General features: G+C 39.4%; 1 pseudogene; it reads right to left on the bottom strand.

Moving 5' to 3' along the window:
- Nucleotides 1-296: 296 nt before the first annotated feature.
- LOC101112945 (intraflagellar transport protein 20 homolog) lies at nucleotides 297-14,806 on the bottom strand (annotated as a pseudogene).
- Between the last annotated feature and the right edge of the window lie 202 nt (nucleotides 14,807-15,008).

Here is a 15,008-nt window from a genome sequence, read left to right as displayed (position 1 = left end):
TGGAAATAATAATTTATTTCTTTTCCTCCCCAAACTATGAAAATTTACCAAAAAAAAAAAAAAAAAAATCAACGTTTACAAGCTGCTCAGTTCAGACTGAAAGTGCAAGAGGTGAGAGCCTGGACCACAATGGCGACTGGGTGTTCACCTACAGGTATACACTGACATGTGAAAGAAGCTCCCCCAGCTTTGTGCTCCTGCCTTCAGAGATGCTGTGGTTCTTCCCGTGCCCCCTCACACCACACTCGGGTCATTAGGTCACCAGAATGATACAGAGGTTTTTGGGGTTTGGGCATTGTGGATTTTTTCTTTTTCTTTTTTTGCTCTCCTGCTAGAAAACGAAATTTTCAGTTCATTTCTAAGAAATAAATTGGTCAATAAATTCATTTTGTTCTGCGTCTCCTTTCCGCAAAGCTTCGTATGCAATGCGATACCCTTCAGGCTGCATTCTGTTCTGCTGTTAGTGCCTGGAGTTGCTGCTATTGGTCTTCTCTCTATCTTGCTGTAGATCTCAGCAAGTTCTGAGCACCAGTGGCCTTCGTCATTTCATTTTATGCTTATTTTGCAAGTTGATCAACAAGCTCAATTAAACCACCAGTTATTTTCTAAAATTGGCCCATTTTATCCACAAAGTCCTTGCGCTCTTTCTTGAGCTCTCTAGTCTGCTGGGTAACCTCTGGGTCCAATACCTGCAGCTTGTTTAGCTCATCAAAGTGCAGCCTTGCTTCACCCAGGATGTCCCTGGCTCACCCTCCAGTCAGGCAGCCAGCGCCCTGCCTGGCAGCCTCAGCCACTGCTGTGGCTACAGGACCTACTTACCTCCCTGCTTTTTGGCTTTGGTCCCTTGTGTTCTGGACTCCATTTTTTCTTCTTTGTTGGCCTATGACTGTTTTTTAATGAAGCATATCTTACAGCTTCTTGAGAAGGAGTTTTGGGGGAGTAATTTTTTTTAAAGGAAATTGCATGTCAGAAAATGTCCATTTTCTATCCTAATGCTAAGTAATAGTTTTGTTGAACATGTAATTCTGAAAGAAAAGTAATTTCTCTTCAGATTTGTGAAGGCATTTTTTCATTGTCTTGTTTCCAGTATTGCTGTTGAGAGGTCTAAAGCTATTCTAATTCCTATCCTTAAATATGACTCTCTCCCTCCTTTTCTAGAATATAGGTTCTTCACTTTGACTCCAGTTTTAAAAAATTTTACAGTGATATGTAATTTTTAAATTTTTTTCTGAAATATAGTTGCTTTACTACAGTGATATATAATTAAAATTTAAAAGAAATGTGTGGATTCTTCTTTTCCATAAAATATAACTCACTTTATGTACCATTCTGCTCTGTGCTTTTTTTTTTCACTAAATGTATCCTCAAATGAGTATCAGCTTTCCAGTCCATACTGGAAAGCCTGTCTTATAAAGGATGGCAATGTACTCTTAGAGCAAGCTCCGGCCTGAGTGATGGTGGGGTTATATCAGTTAGTTCAGTCGCTCAGTCATGTGCAACTCTTTGCGACCCCATGGACTGCAGCACGCAAGGCTTCCCTGTCCATCACCAACTCACAAAGCTTGCTCAAACTCATGTCCATCAAGTCGGTGATGCCATCCAACCATCTCATCCTCTTCTCTTCTTGCCTCCAATCTTTCCAAGCATCAGAGTCTTTTCTTCGAATTAGGTGGCCAGAGTATTGGAGCTTTAACCTCAGCATCAGTCCTTCCAATGAACACTGAGGACTGATCTCCTTTAGGATGGACTGGTTGGATCTCCAGGACCCTTAAGCGTCTTCTCCAGCACCACAGTTCCAAAGCTTCAATTCTTCAGTGCTCAGCTTTCTTCACAGTCCAACTGTCACATCCATACATGACTACTGGAAAAACCATAGCTTTGACTAGGGGTTATATGGGTACCTTTAAATAATTTTTAAATGTTTAATACATTTAGTGGAAAAAAGGGTGAACAAATTGTACAGAATAAATATGTGCAGTTATTTGTCTATCAATAATAGCTCTATAAAGCTTTAAAAATAATGTAGGAATTTGGGACTGACTTCAGGTCAGACTTGATATTATTGCCACTGCTTTTGCCTTGAATATGACTAAGAGCCTCCATAAGGATATAAATGCCTGTGGTGGTTTAGTTGCTAAGCAGTGTCCAACTCTTGCAACCCCATAGACTGTAGCCTGCCAGGCTCCTCTGTCCTTGGGATTCTCCAGGCAAGAATACTGGAGTAATCAAACCTGAGTCTCCTGCATTGCAGGCAGATTCTTTACTGACTGAGCTGTGAGGGAAGCCCCATATAAATGCCTGTTTTGCCTTTTTTTTTTTTTTTAACTTTTTCTCTTTTGCCATTGCTTTCCTTGTGTATCCCTTGAAGGAATCTTTTAAAATTGTTTAATCATTTAATTACAGTCACTTAAAGGCACACATTGGAGAAGGAAATGGCAACCCACTCCAGTATTCTTGCCTGGAGAATCCCATGGACGGAGAAGCCTGGTGGGCTACAGTCCACAGGGTCGCAAAGAGTCGGACACGACTGATCGGCTTCACTTCACTTCACTAAAGGCACACATAAACTGCAGAAAATTTCAGTAGGCTGAGAGCACTGCTGCTGATCTCACAAACTGTCTGGCATACTGAGCATAGGTAAAAATGCCAACCTGAATATCGAGGTGCTAGTGGTAGACAGTGGTAAAGAATCTGCCTGCCAGTACAGGAAACAGAAGAGACTTGGGTTGGATTCCTGGGTTGGGAAGATCCCCTAGAGAAGGGAACGGCAACCCACTCCAGTATTCTTTCCTGGAGAATCCCATGGATAGAGGAGCCCGGCAGGCTATGTTCCATAGAGTCGCAAAGAGCCGGACATAACTTAAACAGTTTAGCATGGACACATGGATAGCTCCTTTTAAAAATAAAAATTCTAAAATTTTATGCCTATACCCGGTTGGACTGTTTTGCACACATTCAGAGGCAAACATCTTACTCTGAAGAAAGATCCTCTAGAATACCCTATTCTTTTGGCATATAATTATGGCAGGTTCCCCCCCAAAAGTATAATATTCCTTGTATATGCATGCTTTTTATCTTTCTATCTCAAACTGTTTTCACATATTTCCTCTCTCAGACCTTCACACCTGGTATTTTTAACAGGTTATGAAGCCTTTGTTTTTTGAGAGTAATTAACACATGTATTGAATCTTAAGGTATATAAGGCTAGTATTGTGGGTAGTGCTGAGTTGCTTCAGTCATGTCTGAGTCTTTGCAACCCTATGGACTGTAGCCCACCAGGCTCCTCTGTCCATGGGATTCCCTCCATGAGCTCTTCCAGGGGACCTTCCCAATCCAGGGACTGAACCCGAGTTTCTTACGACTCCTCCCTTGAGAGGTGGATTCTTTACCACTAGCACCACTCGGGAAGCCCTTATGCTAGCACCATAATGTTTCTTAAATTTTAATGTACATTGAAATCACCTGGATTTTTTTTAGTACTGATTCTTATTCAGTATATCTGGGATGAGGGCTATGGTTCTGCATTTCTAATAAGCTCCCAGGTGATGGTAATAATGTTGGTCTATGAAGCACACAGACTTCTACAGTTGGAATGTAAAGAGGTGCATAATCTGATCTCCACCTTTAAAGGATTTATAATGTAGCCAGGGATGAGTATGGACATGAATAGAACACCCAGGATTTATGTAATTGTGATATAGCTCTTCTTTTTTAGTGTCGTCTTTGTCATGTTCTCAAGTCACCTAATTTTACCTACCCTCTTGGATGGTGGCCGCAGGTGCCATGTGTTCAAAACTCACCTGCATTCTCTTAATGTACCCTCTCCGAGGTTTTCCCTTTGAGAATTAACATTAATCTATTATTTAAAAATATGTTAGCTTATATTAATGTCTAATCCTTCTCAGATATTATATGGAAATTTGTACCAGGTTGTCTTATGACATAAGCCAGAAGTTTATATGGTAGAAGATAGTATGAGGACTATGCACATGCTGGAAAACAGACTGTGAGATAGTCCTTGGAGCGGGGAGAAATCTGCCATGAAGTTCTGTGATTAAATACTCAGGATCTGTGGGCTTCCCTGGTGGCTCAGCTGGTAAAGAATCCTCCTGCAATGCGGGAGACCTGAGTTCGATCCCTGGAGAAGGGAATGGCTACCCACTCCAGTATTCTGGCCTGGAGAATTCCATGGACTGTATCGTTCATGGGATCACAAAGAGTCGGACATGACTGAGTGACTTTCATTTTAGTTATATACATAGCATGGTCCCAGAAAGTAAAGATTTGCTGAATGAGTGGTATGGTGGGACTGATAGACAGGGAACAAAAATGCAATAAAGGAGCTCTGTTAACCTCGAAATGGACTCATGAAGGGATTAATCATCAGTGATAAATGTTCCTGATCCCCAAAGAGCTGAATGTGTTGTGCTATTCTGAGCAAATTTCATCTATCACTGTTGAGCCATAATAGCTATCCATCTATTATGCTGACTGGTGAAGCTCTGCACCCGTCGAGGTCAGCTTTATGACTTGCTCAGCTCCAGATTGCCACAGTGGCTGTTGCACCATCACTATCACCAAGCATCCTTCTCTTCATCATAATTGCCAACACGCAAACAAATGCCCTCACTGCTTCCTCATGCAAAACGAAAAAGAGAAATACGGTGGCACGGTTCTTTCTCTCCAGGTTTGTCGGCCAAATTTAACTGAGCAATTGAACATAGGTTTTCAAGTCTAATCAATTACTGGATACTGATTGAGTACCAACTTTTTGAAAGCACTTTGTTGGGTCCCTGGGAAACATGAAGATTAGTAAGACCTGGCTCCCACCTTCACACAGCTTACGTTATAGTTGTTTTGATAATACACATAACTTTTTGAAAAATCTGTTGTGAGCAATTGACCAAGTTATTTTTTTACCTTTGTGTTTCCCTACCTAGGAAAAAGTGAAAGTTAGTCTCATAGTCATGTCCAACTCTTTGGTATCCCATGGACTGTAGCCTGCCCAACTCCTCTGTCCATGGTATTCTCCAGGCAATAATACTGGAGTGAGTAGCCATTTCCTCCTGGGGATCTCCCGAACTAGGGATCAAACCTAGGTCTCCTGGATTATAAACAGATTCTTTACCAACTGAGCCACTAGGGAAGTCCAGGAAAAGTGACTGGTAAACAGAGATTGCAAAAATGTTACTGAAGAATGGTAATTAAATGATGAAATTAAGCAACAGTTTTGGGCAACAATGAAGTACTGTCACAGGACATGATACAACTAACTTTAAAATGAGCTTTGTGTACAGTGATATAGGAATAACATTTCTCAAGCTGGGTCCACAGATTTGCTTCAAGAATATTTTTTTTTCTGTAGATACAAGAGAGATACACATGAGTAATTTATATTCAATTTTCATGTTTGTATGTATTTGACAATATAATTAAATGATTTAAAGTAATGTTAGGGGCCCTCAGAAATGTTATTCTTTTAATCAAATATTATTCAATGTCATGTATGGATCTTATTTGAATTCTTTTTCAAATAAGCTGTAAAGTATTTTAAAAATTATGGAAGTGTTGAAAATATTAGTTGCTCAGTCGTATCTGACTCTTTGTACCCTCATTCAACTGTAACCCACCAGGCTCCTCTGTCCATGAAATTCTGCAGGCTAGAGTACTGGAGTGGGTTGCCATTCCCTTTTCCAGGGGATCTTCCCAACCCAGGGGTTGAACCCAGGTCTCTTGCATTGCAGGCAGATTCTTTACTGGCTGAGCCACCAGGGAAGCCCGATTTAAATAATGACTGGATAGTTCATGATCGTAAGAAATCATTGTTATTATTTTTTAGGCGTGATTGTTTTCTTTTTCAAAAACAGTTACTTGTTTGGCTGTGTCAGGTCTCTAGTTGCAGCATGCAGGTTCTTTCATTGCTGTGCAGACTCTCCAGTTGTGGAGCTTGGGCTTAGTTGCTGCTCAGCAGGTGGGATCTTAGTTCCCCACCAGGGATCAAACCCATGTCCCCTCCATTGCAAGGTGAATTCTTAACCACAGGACTGCCAGAAAAGTCCAGATTGTTTCTTTTTAAAAAGGATTCTTATCTCTTAAAATACATGCTGAAATAGCTATGAATGAGATGGTGTAATATCTGGGATCGTCTCTGAAATAACTCAGGGGGTAAATTGATAGTGGGGCTTCCCTGGTGGCTTAGTGATAAAGAATTCGCCTGCCAAGCAGGAGACGTTGATTTTCCATGGATCAGAAAGATCCCCTGGAGAAGGAAATAGCAACCCACTCCAATATTCTTGCCTAGGAAATCCCATTGACAGAGGAGCCTGACGGGTTACAGTCCAGGGGGTCCCAAAGAGTCAAACACAATTTAGCGACTAAACAACAATGAAAAGTTGATAGTATGTGGAAGTACAGATTGTGATAGGAAAAATGGTGGTTTCCCAGAGATGCCCACGTCCTAATCCCCAGAAGTTAACATAGTAGATGGAATTAAGGTTGCTAATCAGTCGACCTTAAGATTCTCCAGGATTAACCATTTGGACTCAGTGTAATCACAAGAGCTCTTAGATGTGGAAGAGAGAGGTGGAGTCAGGGTCAGACTGATGCAATGAGATGAAGAATCGGCTGGTCATTACTAACTTGAAGATGGGAGTGAACCATACACCAAGGAAGGTGAGCAGCCGCTAGAGTCTGGAGCGGGCGAGTGAGTAGATTCTCATACAGTGTCTTAGGGAAGGAACTCAGTCTGGGGACAGCACCATGATTTTAACCCTGTGAGACTCATTTTGGGTTTCTCACTTCCTGAACTGTAAGATAATAAATTTGTCTTGTTTTAAGGCTGGCATAACCCTGATAACAAAGTAGAGTGTTTCCTCCTATCACCACTTTGCTTTGAATTTTTGTTTTTGCTTTTGAGTCACAAATGATTGCTAAATTTGGTCAACTTTTTTTTTTTTCTGTATTTGTTGAGATGATAATTTTTATCTGTCTCTCTCTTTTTTTGATTTTCAACTGTTAAACCTTCCTTGTATTATTAGAATAACTCCAATTAGATTATGATATAGAATCCTTTTTATATATTGCTGATTATAATTTGCTTTTCTTTTTTTTTAATTTGCTTTTCTTTTATTAAGGATTTTTTATATGTATGTTTGTGAGAGCACTATGCTGGTCTTATAAAATGACTTGGGACACATTCAATCTTTCTCTGTTATTCAGGAACAGTGTGTAATATTAGTATGTATCTTGCCATATAGTTGTTCAGCATGGTTTGGGGGAGGGTACAAGTGCTAGAAATTCCTATGTGTTGTTGTTGTTCAGTCACTAAGTCCTGTCTGATTCTTTGTGACCGTGTAACTGCAGCACACCAGGCACTGTCTCCAGGAATTTTCTCAAACTCATGTCCATTAAATCGGTGATGCCATCCAACCATCTCATCCTCTGTCTCCTCCTTCTCCTCCTGCCCTCAATCTTTCCCAGCATTAGGAGAAGTATTCCAATTTATCATTTTTCCAGTGAGAAAAGGACTTTGGCTCTTGCTATCAGATGGCCAAAGTATTGAAGCTTCAGTTTCAGCATCAGTCCTTCCATTGAATATTCAGGATTGATTTCCTTCAGGATTGAAGGTTTTATCCCCTTGCTGTCCAAGGGGCTCTCAGGAGTCTTCTCCAGAACCACAATTCAGAAGCATCAAATCTTCAGCACTCCGTCTTCTTTATGGCCCAACTCTAACATCCATGCTGCTGCTGCTGCTAAGTCGCTTCAGTCATGTCCGACTCTGTGCGACCTCATAGATGGCAGCCCACCAGGCTCCTCTGTCCACAAGATTCTCTAGGCAAGAATACTGGAGTGGGTTGCCGTTTCCTCCTCCATCTAACATCCATAGCTTTGACCATATGGACTTTTGTTGGCAAGTGATGTCTCAGCTTTTTAATATGCTGTCTAGGTTCTTGCCTGGAGAATCCCAGGGACAGTGGAGCCTGGTAGGCTGCCGTCTGTGGGGTCGCACAGAGTCGGATGTGACTGAAGCAGCTTAGCAGCAGCAGCAGGTTGGTCATAGCTTTCTTTCCAAGGAGCAAGCACCTTTTAATTTCATGGCTGCAGACACCGTCTGCAGTGATTTTGGAGCCCAATCAAAATAAAATCTTTCACTGTTTGCACTTTTCCCCCTTCTATTTGCCATGAAGTGATGGGACCAGATGCCATGATCTTTGATTTTTTGATGCTGAATTTCAAGCCAGCTTTTTCAGTCCCTTCTTTCATTCTCATCAAGAAGCTTTTTAGTTCCTCTTCACTTTTTGCTATAAGATTGGTATTGCTCGCATATCCAAGGTTGTTAATATTTCTCCTAGCAGTGTTGTTTCCAGCTTGTCATTTATCCAGTCCAGCACTTCACATGGTGTACTCTGCATATAAGCTAAGGAAAAGACTCTTGAGAGTCCCTTGGACAGCATGGAGATCAAACCAGTCAATCCTTAAGGAAATCAACCCTGAATATTATTCATTGAAAAGACTGATGCTGAAGCTGAAGCTTCAATACTTTGGCCATTTGATGCAAAGAGCTGACTCATTGGAGAAGAACCTGATGCTGGGAAAGATTGATGGCAGGAGGAGAAGGGGAGAAAGAAGATGAGATGGTTGGATGGCATCACCAACTTAGGTGGAGCAAACTCTGGGAGATAGTGAAGGACAGGGAAGCCTGGCATGCTGCGGTCCATGAAATTGCAGAGTCAGACTTGACTGAACAACTGAACAACAACAACAAAAAAGTAGGTGACAATATACAGCCTGTCATACTCCTTTCCCAATTTGGAACCAGTCCATTGTTCCATGTCCAGTTCTAACTGTTGCTTCTTGACTTGCATACAGGTTTCTCAGGAGACAGGTAAGATGGTCTGGTATTTCCATCTCTTTAAGAATTTTCCACAGTTTGTTGTGATCCATACAGTCAAAGGCTTTAGAATAATCAGTGAAGCAGAAGTAGATGTTTTCCTGGAATTCCCTTACTTTCTCTATGATCCAGTACACGTCGTCAATTTGATCTTTGGTTCCTCTGCCTTTTCTAAATCCAGCTTGTACACCTGGAAGTTCTTGGCTTACGTACTGTTCCTGTCCTTGACTCTTTGTGACCCCATGGACTGTAGCATGCCTGGATCCTCTGTCTACGGGATATCCCAGGGAAGAATACTGAAGTGGATTGCTATTTCTTACTCCAGGGGATCTTCTTGACCCAAAGATTGAAACTGTGTCCCCTGCATCTCCTGCTTTGGCAGGAGGATTCTTTATCAACTGTGCTACTTCGGAAGCCCAGAAATTCGTATAGTGCCATCTTTTCACTATTGGCTTTTTAAATACTTATTTATATTTTAGTAGTTAATTAGTAGTTTAGTAGTTTAGTAATTTAGTAGTTAATTACATAATTTACATTATGCATCTATAATTTGTCCCAGTCTACCTTGAATTAATACATAACTTATGTGTAATGTCAGAATCATATAACCCTATTGTACTACTTACTTCACTTATTCTTTGTAGTGTTATTGTCATATATTTTAAAGATATTTATGTTGTAATCCCCCAAATACAGTATTATAATATTTATATTAAACTCTCTATCATCTTTTAAAAAATAGCATTTCCAGTACTCTTCATTTTTCTTCCTTCAGAACTAAGTTTCTGTCTGGTGTCATTTGCCCTTTTGTCTCAAAAAGTTTCATCAGCACTTACTGTATAACAGTTCTGCTTATGATGAATTCTCCTAGTTTTTTTTTTTTTTTTTTGGCTATTATTTATTCTCCAAGAATATACTGAGCACAAAATATGAGGAAGGCACTAAATAATTGTCTAATGTATTCTACATAAGAAAATTCATTTGTTTTGATACTATTTTCAGATCCTTTGTTCAAATACTTTGCTTTTGGTATAGACTGAAGAATAGATAGCAAAAACAAGTCAGGATCAACTAAAACTAAAAGCCACTAAGAAAGTGAAATTCAAGTAATTTCATGGAAAAGAATGGTGATTCATTCAAAGAAATGTAACAGGAAAAAGCCTATTTAAGTTATTAACATGATCACTATCTCTGTACATACATTTTATGATTTGGAATTATGGCAGTCTTTTGTTTGTTCATTTGTTTTCTGTTTTTGTCTTGTTTTGTTTGGGCTGCTCCTCATGGCTTGCAGGATCTTAGTTCCCTGACCTGGGATTGAACCTGCACCCTTGGTAGTGAAAGCACTGTGTCCTAACCACTGGATCAGGAGGGAATTCCCATATAATAATTGTTTTAGCAAAGTTATTTACAAAGGGAAGCAGTAAGTAGCCATATGTTTAAGGCCAGAGTGGCAATTAAAAATTTACTAAAATAGGTTTATGCAAATAAAGGATAAACTGAAGTTTCAAATTGTGTGTATGTGTGTGTGTGTCTGTGTGTGTAAGAAAGAGGGAAGAGAGACTTCTCAAAAATGAGTGGGTCAGAAAATATTCCTATGGCACCTTATTTCTAGGTTAAGAAAGTCATGCTGTTGTTTTTAGTAAATGGATTTTTGCAAATGTATGCCTTTTGTCCCCACCCTCCGTTGTGACTCCATTGCAGCTGGTAAAGAATCCAGCTGCAATGCGGGAGACCTGGGTTCAGTCTCTAGGTTGGGAAGATCCTCTGGAGAAGGGAAAGGCTACCCACTCCAGTATTCTGGCCTGGAAAATTCCATGGACTATGGGGTCGCAAAGAGTCGGACACGACTGAGCGACTTTCATTTTCACTTTCAGTCACTGCAGAAAATGAACAAGCATATAAGAATTACAGCAATTGCTATCAATCTTTTTGTCCTAATTAATTCTTTCTTAGGCATAAAGCTAAACCTGACACTATTTGTTATTTTATCTTGTCATATATATTCCAGTTTGATGTGAAATGTAAAGATTTATGTTGCAAAAGTTTTATAATACATCATCCCAAGAATGCTGACTGCTTGCCATTACAGAAAATATTAGGGATGAGAAGAAACTGGCCTAAAATTATGGCTAATGAAATTATAACCTAGGTTTATCAGCATCCAAAAGTTATAGACACAGGTTTATTCATTTATTTATAGCAGAGTCTGTATTTTTAGAAGTACCTTTGAAATTTCTTTCTTCTCTACTTTTATGATTTATCCCAAATTATCCATTCCAATCTTATATTTAGGGTAAATATCTTAAAATACTAGCTTAATTTATGTATATAAAGACTGCTCCTAAGTATGCAGATGGAAGTGCCCTCTGACATGGGGATACATTATGCCACATAGTGACTGAAAATAGAACTAACCCAGAAAGTGATTTTGACATAAGACCTCATTGTTTTCCAAAGGTTATTTCAGTCCCAGACTTTGGGGATGAGTCAAAACAACTCAGAATGGGAGAGGTAAGGGAGCAATTTCATACTGAGTAAATTCTGCAGTATCCAGGCAGATCAGTTGTTAGCAAGAACTTCTGAAAAGTCAGGACATGATTATCAATCAACAGAACTTAATGAGCATGTCCTTTTTGCCTAACACCGTTATAATACTGTGGGAAATATAAATATCTGAAGACAAATAGAAGATCTACAGTTATGCTGGAGAAATAATGCAATTGTTAAGAAAAAGTAAATGCTAAATTTTATGTGCTCAGTTGCTTAGTTGTGTCCGACTCTTTGTAACCCCATGGACTGTAGCCCACCAGGCTCCTCTGCCCATGGGATTCTCCAGGCAGGAATACTGCCTGTATTCCTTTGGGTTGTCATGCCCTCCTCCAGGGGATCTTCCTGACTCAGGGATCAAACCCGCATCGCTGACATCTCCTGCATTGGCAAGTGGCTTCTTTACCACTAGCGCCACACTGGGAAGCTGCTGAATTTTATAGTAATATGTAAAAGTAGGTTCAATAAAAATTGAACAAAAATCCTTTCTATATTGAACCTACTTTTGTACATTGCTAAATTTTATAGTAATATACAGAAGTAGATTGTATAAAGATAAAAATTTTGTGGATTTGAATAATTAATAAGGTTTTACCAAAGGAAATGGGGAATCAGCTGGATGTTTATTCATCTTATTTCTGTTCTGGGTGGAATGACTGTAAAGTGAAATAAATAAACCACCAATCAGCCATATTTTTTGGAAGAAATGACTTACAGTGATCTACATAGGGTCAGTTTAAGCCTTCCAGGAATTGACCAAAAAAGTTACAAGATAAATTTCAGGAAGACTTGATTCCTATTTCATTGAGATAAATAAGAAGAGGTGTTCAATAGATGAAATTCTGAGCTGTGCTAAGCTGTTATATTAATCTGTTGCTACATAACAAATCACCAAAACTGTAGCAGCTTAAGATAGCACGTATGTACCGCCATACAGTTTCTCTGGGTCAAGAGAAACTATGGGCCCAGCTCAACTGGGTCCTTTGCTTAGGGCTTTGAAAGGCAGCAACAAAGGCGGCAAGCCATGTTGACCAGGCTGCATCTGGAGGAACAAGGGGGGAAAATGTGCTTCCAGGCTCATTTAGGCTATTGGCAAAATTCTGATCCTTTGGCTATGGGACTGAGGAACCCAGCTTTTTATTGGATGTTGGCTGGAGGCTGCCTTTTGTCCCTAGAGGACATTCATAATTTCCTACTATATGAACCTTTCCACAAACAGTTACAGTGTGGCAGTCTGTTTTTTCCAGACCAGCAGTCCTCAGACATAATCTGCTAAGTCATGTATAGATGATTTTAGGTGGTATATTTGTCTATCTAACCTATATCTATGCCACAGGTTTCCTAAAATATAGATAGAAAGAGTAACCTAATTATGAGAGTGACATCCTATAAGCTTTGGCATATTCATTTGGTTAAAACCAAGTCACAGGTTCTTCCTGCAGAGAGGAGATTAACTCATGAGGTGCCACCTTAGGATATGTCCACCTGACTATCAAATATTAAATAATGTATTTCTACCATATTTTATTGTACTAATTAGCAACTCAGCACTTTAGTGGGTGATTTGAAATAATCTTTTTCTTTTCACTAAATCTCAGTATTGGGATATAATTGTCTATGTGTCTTTCACATTTTTGCGAATCTTCTGAGCAAGAGGCATTAACTTCTTTGTTAAGTTTGTGCAGATGTTTGTATAGATAATGTCTCCCTCCAGGGCAGATGACAGATTTGTTTCCAGATCATAGTGATAAAGATAGGTTTTCCTTCCTGGAAAACATTAGGCAGGTTTGCTAGCATCCTCCTTCTAAAATTGAGGGTTTCATAAACTCAAAATTCCTCATCTGTGACACAGATACTCTGCATGTCCAGCATCCACCTGGGTTCATATCTTCACACCCCCATGGAACTTGGGGAGCAATGGGAACTGACTTGAACATGAAGTTCTCATTGCCTACTGTGCCTGGGCACTAATGTCCTTTGTCTTTGACTTGGGTCTCCTGTCTTCTGCCACATCTATGAAACTGTGAGCAGACTAAGGAGGGCAACATCTCAGGGCCTCCACAGTTTGTTGACACTCAATTTTCCTCCATGTAATTTAAGAGATTAGAGTGAGATTATTTTTACATTCATTTAATGTTTCATCATTGATATTCTGATACTCTAACTGGCTTTGTCATTTTCATCATTGGTATAGAAGAACTCAACCATTTTTTGTACTCTTCTATTAAGGGTGTTTAAAGACTCCACAGTAGTCTAGAAATAATAAACATTATTTAAAATGACCTTTTGCAAATAAGCAAACTAAACCTATTTTAATTTGCTTGTTAGGCTAATGTGAGGCATTTACCATTTGGAAAACAAATCTATTAGGATACTGGTTTGACTGGAGGTCATATCCTCATCCCTTAGCTCATGTTGTTATGGTAGTTTTATGCTTTATGGCAACATTGTAAAATTCCATTCTTTGAATTTCTTTGTGTTTAAATATCAGTCTGATATATTCTACATCCTGTGTTTTGTTCAAACTATTCCTTTCCCACATTTGCAAACATTAACTTGTCTGTGACTGTTAATTAGCATTTCTTAATTGATCTTTTTGTTTATTGTGAAAAAGTGAAGTGCTTTGGAAGGGGATAAAATTGTGGTGAACCAATGAATGGGATTGGAGCCTGAGACGAAATCTTGAAATAAATTCATACAGGCAGGCAAAGAGCACAGATATAATAAGTAGGTTTTCCACAAAGTCAGCAAAGGACCCGAAACTGCAGGTGAGATTAGCCTGGTTTTTGCTATTTTGCTATTTTGTTATTTTCCTCAGCTATGATTAAAAGTAACGAACTCAGAGTTTAATTTTTTACTGAATATGCAAATTTTATAGACTTCTCCAAAAATAGAAGTAGATAAAAATAGAAATAGCTAATATATATTTTCCATTATATTTAGCTTTTTGTTGTTATTTAGTTGCTTAGTCATGTCCAACTCTTTTGCGACCCCGTGGACTGTAGCCTGCCAGTCTCCTCTGTCCATGGGATTTCCCAGGCAGGAATACTGGAGTGAGTTGCCATTTCCTTCTCTGAAGGATCTTTCGGACCCAGGGATTGAACCTGTGTCTCCTGCATTGGCAGGGAGGTTCTTTACCACCAAGCCACCAGGGAAGTTTCTATTTGGCTTGATACTTAGCATAAAAAAAGCTAACATTCTAACATCAGAGTTTGTACCACACATGAGCATCCTATGAGTGTGAGTGTAAGCGTGTATGGATTTGTGTTTGTGTGGCAGTCAAACTAAAGTGACAGTGTATCCTTACCTCTGCTTCCCTTTCTTTGTAATATCATCCTTGATTGACTGGCCTCCTTTCTCACTCATCTTTCTTTCTCAGTTTCTTTTCTAGGCCTCTCCTGCGTGAACAAACTTGATTTAAGTTCTCTTAAATGAATGTTTGAAATGAATGAATGAGTGAAATGAAGATGTTCTATTCATCTTTGTGCCTATCCCAAAACCTGGCTCATGAGAGCACTCAATCAGTATTTGCTGGATGTGTGAATGAAGTGAATGGATAGATAAATGA

The sequence above is a fragment of the Ovis aries genome, chromosome 1 (genome assembly GCF_016772045.2).
Source record: "Ovis aries strain OAR_USU_Benz2616 breed Rambouillet chromosome 1, ARS-UI_Ramb_v3.0, whole genome shotgun sequence".
NCBI lineage: Eukaryota > Metazoa > Chordata > Mammalia > Artiodactyla > Bovidae > Ovis > Ovis aries.
This window is presented reverse-complemented; position numbering and strand designations above follow the sequence as displayed.